Below are 12,286 nucleotides of genomic sequence, written 5' to 3' on the forward strand. Positions count from 1 at the left end.
ATCAAACTCATTGCCGGACTTGGGTCCATGATAAGTTAAATACGAGGTTGGTGCATCGGAGCTAAGTTTCCACTGCACTTCAGGTTTAAACCTGGATTGAATTCAATCGAACTGAATTCAATTGAACTGAACGTATAAACTAGACAGTGTCGTCTCTGATTGACATTGAAACTGCAAAGCCATTAGTTGTCTGAAATTTACCAAAAGTGGGCTTCGGTAATTTTTACTGCATGGCTCTGTTAAAATCTTTAGAAAATAAATACTCTGCATTGAATATGTTATGCACTGGCACGCAGGTGTAGGCTTACAGATTCTGTTGCCCTTTTCAAGTCTGACCTGAGATGATTTTCTATTGCCAATGCTCCTCGTAATCCTGTGAGGGGTTGGACTCTGAAGTTTAGAATTTGAGTTTGACAATGCAAGTGGTTGGTACACGCCAAGACTACGCCTTTGTTTCATAAGTGACAACATAATTGCCTGCAATACTTTTTGCAACATTCATTAGACAACTGGGAATTATTCCCTCAAATCTTTACTTTTATTCAATTGTAGACATATGGCTGATATTTATTTTACAGTTAGATATCAAGACGAACACCAGTGATTTCAATGGCCCTGCTTATCACCAAAAAGATAAATTCTTATTTCAAATGTAGGTAACACCATCCGTAAATCACAAAAACGGGATCCTTGAATATCCTACTTCAAAGGGAATAAATAACAGCAACGGCAAATCTATCCGCATTTTTGTGAGAAGCTTTGTTTTAAAGGTACGATCATTTTTACACAATGCATGCGAACACCTATTTTTGTGTGTAGAGTGTACAGCTGTTGAATCAGTTCTGAATAAACGGTTAATATTAAGATTGGAAGAAAAAAAAGCGACGTCAAAACTCACCAAACGTATTTTTAACTTTAAGAAGAGGAAAACAAATGTGACACCTGTGATGACAAAAAAATGTGGAAGAGTTTAAAGGTGCATTCTAGATTGAATTTCCTGATGAAGTGAGCAATCACCAATAACAAGTAAAGTTTACAATTCAAACTATTACAGACCCTAAATTTTCCCTTTTATCATATTTCATAGCCTTATATCCTTGATCTTCATCTTTTTGATGAAGAATTCCCAGAGATTTTGTTAATACATCTAATGATGAATCTCGATAAACTGTGTCAAACATTCCCTTCTATTTTTAACTAGTTTTCTGGAACTTTTAAACGCCTTTTGATAGTTTGAAACTTTACCCAAGTATGTTTAGCTCAACAAGGTCAATACAATAACGCTTATTATTAAAAATGCATGTGTATTTTCCAATTTCTAATTATGAGCATCATTCCATATCCATGAGCAAAGCCATGATGTCATTCCAGAGAAAAACTGACATTGCTTTCTGCATAATGAAATATAGGAATTTCTTACATAGTACAAGCTTAATTGCTTTTCTTTGATGATCCCTTGTCGTGCAAGCTCATGGCAAAAAAGTCAAGAGCATTCAATGCGAAAATGTTGGTTCCACTATTCTGTCTAACAAATGGTATGGACTGAGTGGGGTACGTTTGATTAGCTTCCACTGGATGACTCAGGTTTACCTCGTCCCCAACATGTACCTTGTTTGACTTGGTACACCTGGGCATGCCAGGCTTCCCCGTTGAACTAACCCAAATGTGTCTTCCCTGACTGACATCACAGCAAAAGCGCCCTCAGCGATTTCAAAGTGCCCCTTTTGACACTTAGCCCGAAGAGGCGTTAACCAGTTTTAACAATACAACAATTATTCGTGAAGAATTCTGGTCACTTGGACTAATTAACTGGCGTAAAGCAAGAAGCCACTGAAGGAGTTGAAGTGATAGAAGTCACCACCGGCCACAGTACCATATAAGGTCAAATACACTTCGTCTCCTCGCTGGAGAAAAAGCACTGCACTCCCAGACACTTGCTCATAGTGACTTGGGTAACCACTGCTACCAGAGACAATCCATTCGTTGTTTTTCCTTAGATGAACGTAAAGGCCGGGAAAGGGACCAGGACCATTTTTGTACACCGAGAACGAGAACACGTAGGTCCCTGGCACAGTACAGGTAAACGTACCATTCTTGAGATCAAAGCTGGTACCTGGCAGAAGTGTCAGGGTCTGCTCGAAGGCCAAAGGTGTTGTATGGTTGTTGTAGCAGGGTATCGAGTCGGTTGTCCTTACAGCGGTAAATGCTATAGGCTGCAGATTGGGTCTATCAAGAGTTTCCTTGGGCTCACATTTTTGGCCTTCGTCCAGTTCATTGTTCACAGGTTGCAGCGTGACAAAGTTTCCAAGAAAACAGCCGAACAAAAGGACGGTTACCAGGAGGAAATACATCTATTGGAAACATTTCAAAAATTGAAAAAGTTAGGCTTTCGAAACTATTGCAACAAAAGACACTTATAACTTAACAGCGTTTTGTGTAAAGGTTTTCACCTCTCCTAAAGTGGTGCCGTCAGATTTAATACGATCAATCCTTTTCCTAGCTTACTTCTGGTATAAATTCCAAGAGAGGGAAAATACATGTTCATCCACTTTTAGACGAAGAAGATTTGCTGGTTTGATAAAACCTCTATATTTACTTGGTTTTGGGATTTGACGTGGATTTGGAAGGTGAAATATTCTATCAGCTACAATTTAGTTAACTCCACACAATAGCAGAATGCACGCAGTAAGGGGTAATGAACAGGAAAAGGACGGTAAACAGAGAAAAAAGGCTAAAAATAGGAGTCATACTATCTCTATGCCTATTATCTTGGTTTTGAGTGAGTGCATACTCCGAAGTTAAACGTAATGTCACTTGTAGCGTTGGGGTGTTTGGCAACGTGTTTGTAAACCAAATATATGTGTTTTTTTTCCTGTACGGAATCGTTCATCATCAGGCCTATTGAAAAAAAAAGTTTACGAATAAAACAAAAATAATACCGGTACTCGATTTACCAAATTCATGACATTACTTCCCGTCACTACAGCGAATACTCTGCGTCGAAGCAAATTGATTAGTTTTTGTCATCCAAAATGAACTGTCGCCAAATGACACCTTTTCAAGATAACTTGATGAGTATGGAGCATCAAAAGTGGACAACCCCGTTTTCTCATTTTCTGCCAGTAGGTTTTGGGTTTTCTTTAAGTTGCCCCACCCCTTTTCATAAAACTGACTTTTCTCCTTGCAGAAATCTGGATTTTACTTTGACGATGGCGGGGTGGTCCAAAACTGGACAAGTTGAAAATTGAAACGACCCCAGCGCCCTTCCGCTCAGAATGGAACGGTCTTGGGAAGATGGGCAGCTAACATTAACGGCAGAGTGTCATTGCCTGATGGGTGGCGTCACAGCCCGGGAAAAAAATTGGACGATTCCTATTGAGAAACTTGCAAAAAGGAAAGAGGCCGCCCAAAGCCTGTCGGTCCTTTATGTACTGCAAAATTCCGACTTCCCAGCGCACCTTTTGTGTCCATGTCCAGTAGTATAATTGAATTTGATGTTGATCAAATATTTTTTTCAAAACACAGTGGTTGATTGTCAGCACCTTGCATTTTGTGAGACAGATTCTGCCTTCTTTCTCCCGTCGCCCTTTGAACTGTATTCACTAAAACTTTTATCAAGAGATAATCCCCGTTTCAATAACAACGGCCGTTGCGCTTACTGCCATATCATCATGTTTTGTCAACAAAAACAATGCAGAAATTATCTTTAGTTTGAGAACAGAGTTTCAATGCATTTCGTTCAGTACAGTGCAACGTAACAGGAAAATGGAAGCTCGTGAAAGGATAAAACTATCCAGTTTCCACAATCCTAATCAAATAAGGTCAAAGTTTCAAAAGAACTACGCTTGTTTCTGAACATTGGCATAAATTCATTAACCCCCAGGACAACCCAATTTTGTCATCCATATGTATAATTATCATTTGGTCTCATATCGCTGGTCAGAGATTGAAAGGAAGGATGTAGGATTTAAAATGGGCAGCTTGAAATGCAGAATTTATACTTCGGAAGATCCCATGGGCACATGCTGTGTGTGAGTCGTCTGTCATTGGCGAATTATTGCGCGAATACGTTGTGTGTTTCAGAATTTCTGAAACTACCACAAAATCTGAGTTTCTATTCGCGAGGGTATAATAAAATAAAAGATTTCAACATTTGCTTAAACTGTAATAACATTCTGAATGAAATCAACTGTATTAGACGCCTTACCTTTGTAACTTTTAAGGAATCAAATCGCTCTTGTTGCAAAAAGGCAGACGCGGGTTGTAATCGCTGTCAGGAGTGTTGTACTCGGTGTCAGGACTGCAACCGGTGGCCGGCTTCTCGTAGTTTTAATCCTGCTAGCGATTCGATAGCCTGTGACCATGGACCTTGTCCTAATTTTTGATTGGCCGCTAGCTGTGTTGTCGTAACAAACGGCAAAACAGCCGTCGACCCTCTCCAAACGTGCATTGGGTCGACAGATTTCGCCCATTATAATTGGCCAGTGCGTTATAAACTCTTGGAGGCGTACTACTGTGAATCGCACGTATTCATAAAACGCATCAGCGTGGAGAAATTTATCATCATCATTATATATTATCTGGAGATAAATGGGTCTTGGTGGTAGATTCTGTTTCTATTCTAGTTATACTCGGATTCACAAATGAACAACCGTCAAGGCAGATTATTTTCCACAGATTCGATTATTAATTTTTTTACATCTATTCTATATATGTACATCTATTGTCATTTGGCTTACAGGCCAACCATAATGAATGGGCTCCCAGGCCCCAGGAATAATCATGAAATAATAATATGATCCATCTAATCTTTTGGGGTCAGCACGGGTTATGCTGTGGAACATACAGCACCCCACCCCCTTGGGTACATATGAGGGTGTGGTTGACCCCTTACAAATTTCAAATTGCCGTGTATTATGGAAAACATCAATATCAACAATAATATCATTGTTACAATTTATCATAACAGTAAAGATACATGTCATATCTTGTATGTATTGGGAAATATTATCTTAATCCTGTTAAAAACACACTAAAACCAAATATTCTGATCAAAGGCAGGTGGCTGAGTGGTGGCGAGCAAATTGACCCAGCTTGCCCAAGAGGCTGTAACAGAATGAACCTCTTATTAGAATTTCCCCCCTAAACTAGCATTACCTAGCAGAAGTAATCTGACCCCAAGCCCGATTGGCTAAAAGAATGGACTGTGATTGGTCTGAAGAATGTGCAGTGATTGGCTACCAGTTAATGCACAAGTAATTCTGATTGGCCCACTTCATGAATAATTAGTGCCAGAATCATTTCCAGAATCCACCTTTTGTGAAACCCTCAAAAGTCATAAGTGCAAGAAAAGGGGCCAATTAAATGCAAACTGGTGCAGAGTTGTGGATCCGTGGCAGCTTTTTGGAACCATGAATATAACCAATATATCATTAGTCACCAAATCACTGCCTAAAAGTCTTTTAAAATACAGTGGGATTTGTTCCATTAAAATCTTTTATTCGTAACAGTATTGGACATTGTGGCTAGTACTCAGCATGTTAAACGGTAAATATAGATGCCAACACCAAAACTGGAGATTTCAGTGGCCCTGTTAAAAGGATTTTTATTCTTTCAACATATACCATTAGAATAATCACAAAAATGGAATCCTAAATAATCTTCCAAAAATCTTACATAAAAGAAGGTAAATAACATCATCGGCTAATCTGTAAAATATATCAGGCCAGAATGCTGCACATTTCGAAAGAACATAAATTTTGCTTTGTATTTTAACGATCGTTAACCTACCACCGTTAAATAGTAAGTTTTTCATTAACATACCGCATCGTTCGCAGGAGCCAAATCTTGCGCGGTGCGGGCAGCTCTTGAAGCAGTCTGAACATACAGTAAATATTACGAGTAAACAAGATTACACTGTCGAAATTCACCATTTTAAGTAGAGGAACACAAATGTAACACCAGTGGTGAAAGAGAATACGGCTGTTTCACAATAGTGAAATCTGTAGACCTAATGCGCATTTAGAAAGGGTTGACAGATTTTGCGCATTGTAAACTCTTGAAGGCGCACTATTGTGAATCGCCCGAATTGGACCCGTTCAAACTTAAATTTTAAAGTGAATTTCCTAATCAATGAGAAGTCAATTCTACATCCAGTAAAGTCTACACAATTCTCAGTGTCTTAACTACTAGATGTAATAAAAATACATATAATTTTGATATAGCAGGTTACAACATTCCCGCTTCGTAGTCGTAAAAGAATCAGAGTTATCTACTTGGAGAAAGAAAGGCATACACTGAAAATTAAACAGGCAGTTACTTTCTTATTCAGCTATGCAGCACGTCTACTACCATTTCATATTATTTAAGCTTTAAGGATCCATGCAACGCAACTCCTTTTTATACAGTAATTTAAAATGCACATATATTTTCAAATTATTAAGAGCAAAAACATGTGTCATTCGGGCACGAAAAACTTAGTTTATATTTGTATTAATTTGTGCACAACAACGCAGTTGACTTTATCATATACTCCGGTGCGAAATTTCTTTTCTTTGATGATCCATGGTAATCTGAGTTCATGTCAATAAGCGAAAGGAATTTCAACAGGAAAATGTTGCTTTCACAATTTTGCAAAAACAAACAACAAATTAAAAAAATCAAGTACTGAATGAATGAGTGCGTTTAATTTGCTTCCACTCGCTGACCCCGGTTTAGCCCCCCCTGGGAAGCTAAATGAACGAACCCAATAAATTTCTAACCAGACTGTCAGCACAGCAAAAACGCCCATAATCATTATTGAATTATTTAAAGAGCTCTTTTTATGAAACTTAAACCAAAAGGGCCGACAAATTGTCTCATACATAGAACAGGAGCACTAGTCGCATGGACCCTTTAACTGGCGTAAAGCAAGAAACCGGTAAATGAGATGAAATGATAATCGCCACCACCAGCTACACTACCATATACAGTCAAATACACTTCGTCTGCTCGCTCAAGTACAAGCACTGCACTCCCAGACAGCTGTTCGTAATGACTTGGAAAACGACTGCAAGCAGAGACGATAATTTCTTTGTTTTTCTTGAGATGAACGAAAAGGACGATGGCGGGACCGGGACCATTTTTGTTAACCGAGAACGAGAACGCGTAGGTGCCTGGCACAGTACAGGTAAACGTACCATTCTTGAGGTCAAAGCTGGTACCTGGCAGAAGTGTTACGGTCTGCTGGAAGGCTAAAGGCGTTGTGTGGTTGTAGCAGGGTTGCGTGTCGTTTGACCGGACAGCAGTAAATGCTATCTGCTGCTGATTGGGTCTATTTGGAGTTTTATCAGGCTCATATCCCCGCTCTTCTTCCAGTTCGTTATTTGCAGGTCGCAGCATGACATAGTTCCCAAGAACAATGCCGAACGAAAGGACGGTTACCAGAAAGAAATGCATCTATTGAAAACATTGCAAAAATTAAAGAAGGTTAGGGTTGTGAAACTATGGCACTCACTGTGATGCAGCCAGGCTGATCCTTTTTTATATCTTGCATAAATCCAAGAATTAGATCAAATCCCCATCCAATCACTGACCAAGAGGAATTGCAAGTTGATCAAGCGCTGCCCCTCCTATTTGCAGTGGTTGGATTCGATGCAGATTTGGAAGGTATATTCTAGCAGCCACAGCTTAAGCACACACACAGTACAGTAGGTATGCAGGACAAAAAATGCCAATAGGAAAGAATTTTTTTATCGAAGATTGACATAAGAGGCCATACTCTCCATGGACCTGTCTATTATCTTTGTTTTTATGTACACCAAATTTAAACTTACCGTCACTTATAACGCTGGGGCTTTGGAATTGTGTGTATTGACCGAAATATATACCGTGCCTTCTGAAGGGATCCCGTTGGTACAACAGTTTTGATTTTTACAGTCAATTCATTGGGTGGAATAAACAAAGCAGGTACGAATAAAGAGAGGGTAATTATTTTGTAGATAAATATTAGATTTACCAGATTACTTCTCATCACCTTAGTTAATACACCGCTTCACAGCAAACTTCATGCATTGTTTCCGCCAAATCTCGCTAAATGACGCTTTTTCTAGATTACGTGATGAGAAGAATGACATTCAGGTAACAATATCTCGCTAATGGTAGCAGTTGTAGCTGGCATGTTCACATTTTGCAAATAATCCACACTAAAAAAGGGTTAGCTAATGTTTTCCTTTTTCTAACATTTAGTAAATTGTATACTCCAAACATAGAGATAAATAGAGGGAAGTAAGACACTGTATGGTGTTCCTTCTCTCCCCTGCTTCTTATGAACTTGAGAGGAATAAAAAAATGGTTTGAGCTTTGTTCTGGCTCTGTTTATCCAGATTCATTCATTTCCACTTTTAATGGAGGTTCTGAAATGTACTTGTAGAAGTCTGTTTGCCGAAATCCTTTAGTTCGATCCGGTTTGGTTCAGTTCTAATCTCAGTCAGGTCCATTTGCGAAATTCCCACAGGTTACTCTGTTGGCTTCAATGTTCGTCTGGGCCTTCCAAAAGTAGCACGAAACGTATAATGGCCCATTAATGGTCTCATTAGTCTGTTTGAATCAACACAATTGTTATAGATATGCTTATCAACTTACTTTGGAAAACACAATGGCTGACTGTCTGCACCTTGCACTTTGTGAGACAGATTCTTCAGTCTTTCTTCCCTGTCAATACACCCTTTGAACAGTTATATTCAACAATACTAATCAGAAAATAATCACTCTTTCAATAATGACTACAGCCAGTCATTTTGTCAACAAAACTATTGGAGAAATTATCATTAGGTTAAGAATAGAGTTTAAATCCAAAACAGGAACAATGAATTTGGAAGGTTTCAACTTTATATCCAGTTTCCAAAATAAAGTCCAAATTAAAAGGGCCGGGCGCGTTTATATATTTGAACAATGAAACTAATTTCATGAAGCCTTAGACAACCCGATTTTGCTCCCTGTGTGTATAACATCCAGTCTCACAATTCTGGTCACAGATTGAAAAGAAGGGAGAAGACGTTGCAGGATTTACATGTATGTTAAATCTAAGTTGAATCATAAAAATTCTATCGACACTAGAAATATGGAATTTGTATTACGAGAGATCTCACAGACAAGGTGCACGCTGTCAGCCTTTGATCTGTTGGTCATTCTGCCTGTCGGGCAGATTGGGGCTAGTGGTGCAATGTTTCTGTCTCTTATATAAAAAGAACTCCATATGCGGAAGGGGCAGGATTGCTGGACACTACATGGAATTGGGCGGCTTCGTATAATACAGATGTACACCTTGCACACACTTACACCCTAAACTTTTATTCCACATTGTAGCGCCCACGCTACTTGACGTTAATCTGTCGCTGTAAACTCAGCAATTAACACACATCTAAAATTCAATTATAGTGTCTACTTGTCCTCAACTCTCCTTTAATGTCTTGACTGGCAAGAAATAAACCAATGGTGTTGCTGTATCATGAACAATGTCTCATGTGTCTTAACTGTTTGGCTAGTGGACAAGGGTGTCTCCAAATGATGGCAAAAAATACTGGGATGATGCAATTCGGCTCATGTGACAGTTATCAAAGGTGTGATGGATCCCAGTGATGACAATATCTGATGACAGTTGATATGGCTGATGTCTAACATACAGTTGTCGATAGATAATGTATAACGACGCTGACAATGACAATGGTGTCGATGATGATGACGGTTATGATGGTTTGACTGAAAATAATACACAAAAGGAATAAATTATATAGATAAACCTATATGCCACCGTCATAAATCCTGGTCACAAACTTTAGACCGCTAGTTAAATACACCCTTATATCCATTGTATAAACGTAACACATGTGCGACATTGTATTATACATATACATGTGTAACATAACGTGTCTTACATACATGTGAAACGTGGTTGCCCAAAACTCGGACATCATACATGTATTCGGAAAAATCTTGCAATTTGTTTGCCCTGGAAAAATAACTTAATAATGGCTTAATAATAGCTTATCTTATTGCCTTTATCCTAAGGCAATAACTAAAGGATAAATAAAGAAAACGACTCACTTTGCTGAGCTGACGGAATGGAAGCAAAATGGGAATTTGGTGACGTATAACTTGTCAAAATGCTCGTGAACCATGTATAAACTAAAAAGGATTGTTCGGCACTGCGCGGTGCGGGCAGAGCGCCCTCTATTGATAACACACAACTACTGTGCCCATGAAAGGACTTGTTTGGAGATGTTTTGTCCGCAACACACATCACTCCGCTTTTCCTGCACTACTGAGAAAATTTTGATAGTTTGAAATTTCGAGACCTACTACAACAAATTTTGAGTTTTAAAACTCCTTTCGTGAAAAAAAGTGCATATATGATCCTATAGCTCCTTCTCTCTGTCGAAAAGGGGGGGATAACATACTTCCCATTCCCATCGGAAGTTACGCACTTAGTAAGGGCAAGGATGAGAAATTAAAATAGACACAAATACACATACTCATACAAATCTGAATTTGTTTGAGAGTTGATATAGCTTAATTTAAATAAAGTAGTTACATTTATATGCGATTCAGTATGTAGTGACTCAGAATCGGCAATCTAAAATTGGCGAAACTTATTTCATAGCTCATTCAACAAAAATATTCTCTTACCTCATAGAATTGGCGTTATTTATATCCTGGCTCATTCGGCAAGAATATTCCCTGGCCTTACAAATGAAATAATTTTCATCGACCTATTACTGCTTTTTAGATAGTGCTTTTGGCAGAAGTATAATATATTGCAGAAGTACTCTGAACTCGATTACCATTTGCAAACAAACACGACTTTAACATTGTGCAAACTGTAACAATTTGTCTGGATGAAGTAAACTGTTTTAGACGCCTTACCTTGTAGCTTTTAATCAATGAATCAAATCGCTCCTGTTGAACAAAATGCAGACGCAGGTTGTAATTGATGTCAGGAGTGCAGCCGGCGGCTGCTCGTAGCGTTAATCCTAATCCTGCTAGCGATTTGATAGGAAGTGACCATGGACGTTGCCCTTATTTGTGATTGGCCCCTACGTTGCCAAACAAACAACAAAATTGACAATTACACATCAGCGGTGAAGATACTCATTATCTGTGACAAGACAAACAATGTTCATCCCTGACACCTGGAAAACTGGGTCATGGTGGTAGATTCAAATTCGGTGGGGGTAAGTTTTATGGCATCAAAAATGTGCAGGACTTCATCTCTCAAGGATGACTGCTTGCCAGGAAACGATTTTTTTACACAAAACGCTTTTGAAACCAGACTTGAATAAAGGTTATCGAGGCTCTGAAGAAAGTAAATTCCGATACCTCAAGGGAAGTTTTCACAAGAGATGAAGACTAGTCTCCTCTCAAGAACCTTTCTTCAACAGGAAAGAACTTATGTATCCCCAGACTTTGTGTAATAAAAACACAAGCTGCCAGGAAATTGTTGCGCCATCAAAAATGTTGCCAGGTTTGAGGAAATGTTTGATTGATCCGGATGTTCTGTGCCTTACAAGATGGCAGAGACAAAGTACATGGGAGCATGCAACCTGTTGAACATCACATTAGCTCAATACTGGACATATTCTTACTATTGCAGATGTCTCTGGAAAATGAGGAAAAATTAAAAAAAGGACCAGAAATCCATCCGAAATATCAATACCTTTTGGGGCTATTTAAAACTTCTACAAAGACACTTTGTCGTTCATAATGTATGTTAGCAGCTATCCATGCAAACTATGAACATATTTTGGCTGTATTTCCAAGCTCGTGGTAGAAACTGTCCTTGAGTAAGCTATTAACATTGCTATTTCATTCTCTTGTTTCACGGGTCTCTTTAATGTTCGTGGCTTTTATCAAAAGAAGCACCGACGTACTGGTCGAATTCCAAACTATATGTACAAATATCTATCCTACCCAGAGAAACTTATCCAATACTGAGCGCAAGTTAAGACCATCCTGTCGGAGAAATCGCGAATCAAAAAATCGATACCGTAGAGAAAAACAAAATCCACATAAGATAGAATTGAACACATTGTGGAATTGAATGAAATTAATGCCTGCCAAGACTTAGGAACGTTTCGCGAAATTAAACAAAAAGGAAACAAAAGTCCGCGGGGAGTCTAAACAACTTGAAGACTTCTTTTCCACCCTCCTCTCTCTCCCCAGTTGCCAAAGACAGAGGGTGGTCCCAAGAAACGTAAACCTGCCAGTTTTACGCTTAAGGGGATTTGCACACTACCCCGAAAAATCGTCT

The 12,286-nt window shown here is 38.9% G+C and overlaps 2 long non-coding RNA genes across 2 annotated transcripts; both read right to left on the reverse strand.

Moving 5' to 3' along the window:
- Positions 1-497: 497 nt before the first annotated feature.
- On the reverse strand, positions 498-6,899 carry LOC147799148 (uncharacterized). Its single transcript, XR_015425505.1, has 2 exons — positions 4,208-6,899; positions 498-2,351 (listed from the first exon to the last, which is right to left on the reverse strand). It is a non-coding gene; the product is annotated as an uncharacterized LOC147799148 (long non-coding RNA).
- A 399-nt stretch (positions 6,900-7,298) lies between these two features.
- Positions 7,299-10,275, reverse strand: LOC110990145 (uncharacterized). The gene is made up of 4 exons (XR_015425504.1): positions 10,084-10,275; positions 9,514-9,738; positions 8,623-8,704; positions 7,299-7,437 (listed from the first exon to the last, which is right to left on the reverse strand). It is a non-coding gene; the product is annotated as an uncharacterized LOC110990145 (long non-coding RNA).
- Between the last annotated feature and the right edge of the window lie 2,011 nt (positions 10,276-12,286).

This window comes from Acanthaster planci, linkage group LG05, assembly GCF_054643075.1.
Source record: "Acanthaster planci isolate LZ-2023a linkage group LG05, COTS_SCS, whole genome shotgun sequence".
NCBI classification, from domain to species: Eukaryota; Metazoa; Echinodermata; class Asteroidea; order Valvatida; family Acanthasteridae; genus Acanthaster; species Acanthaster planci.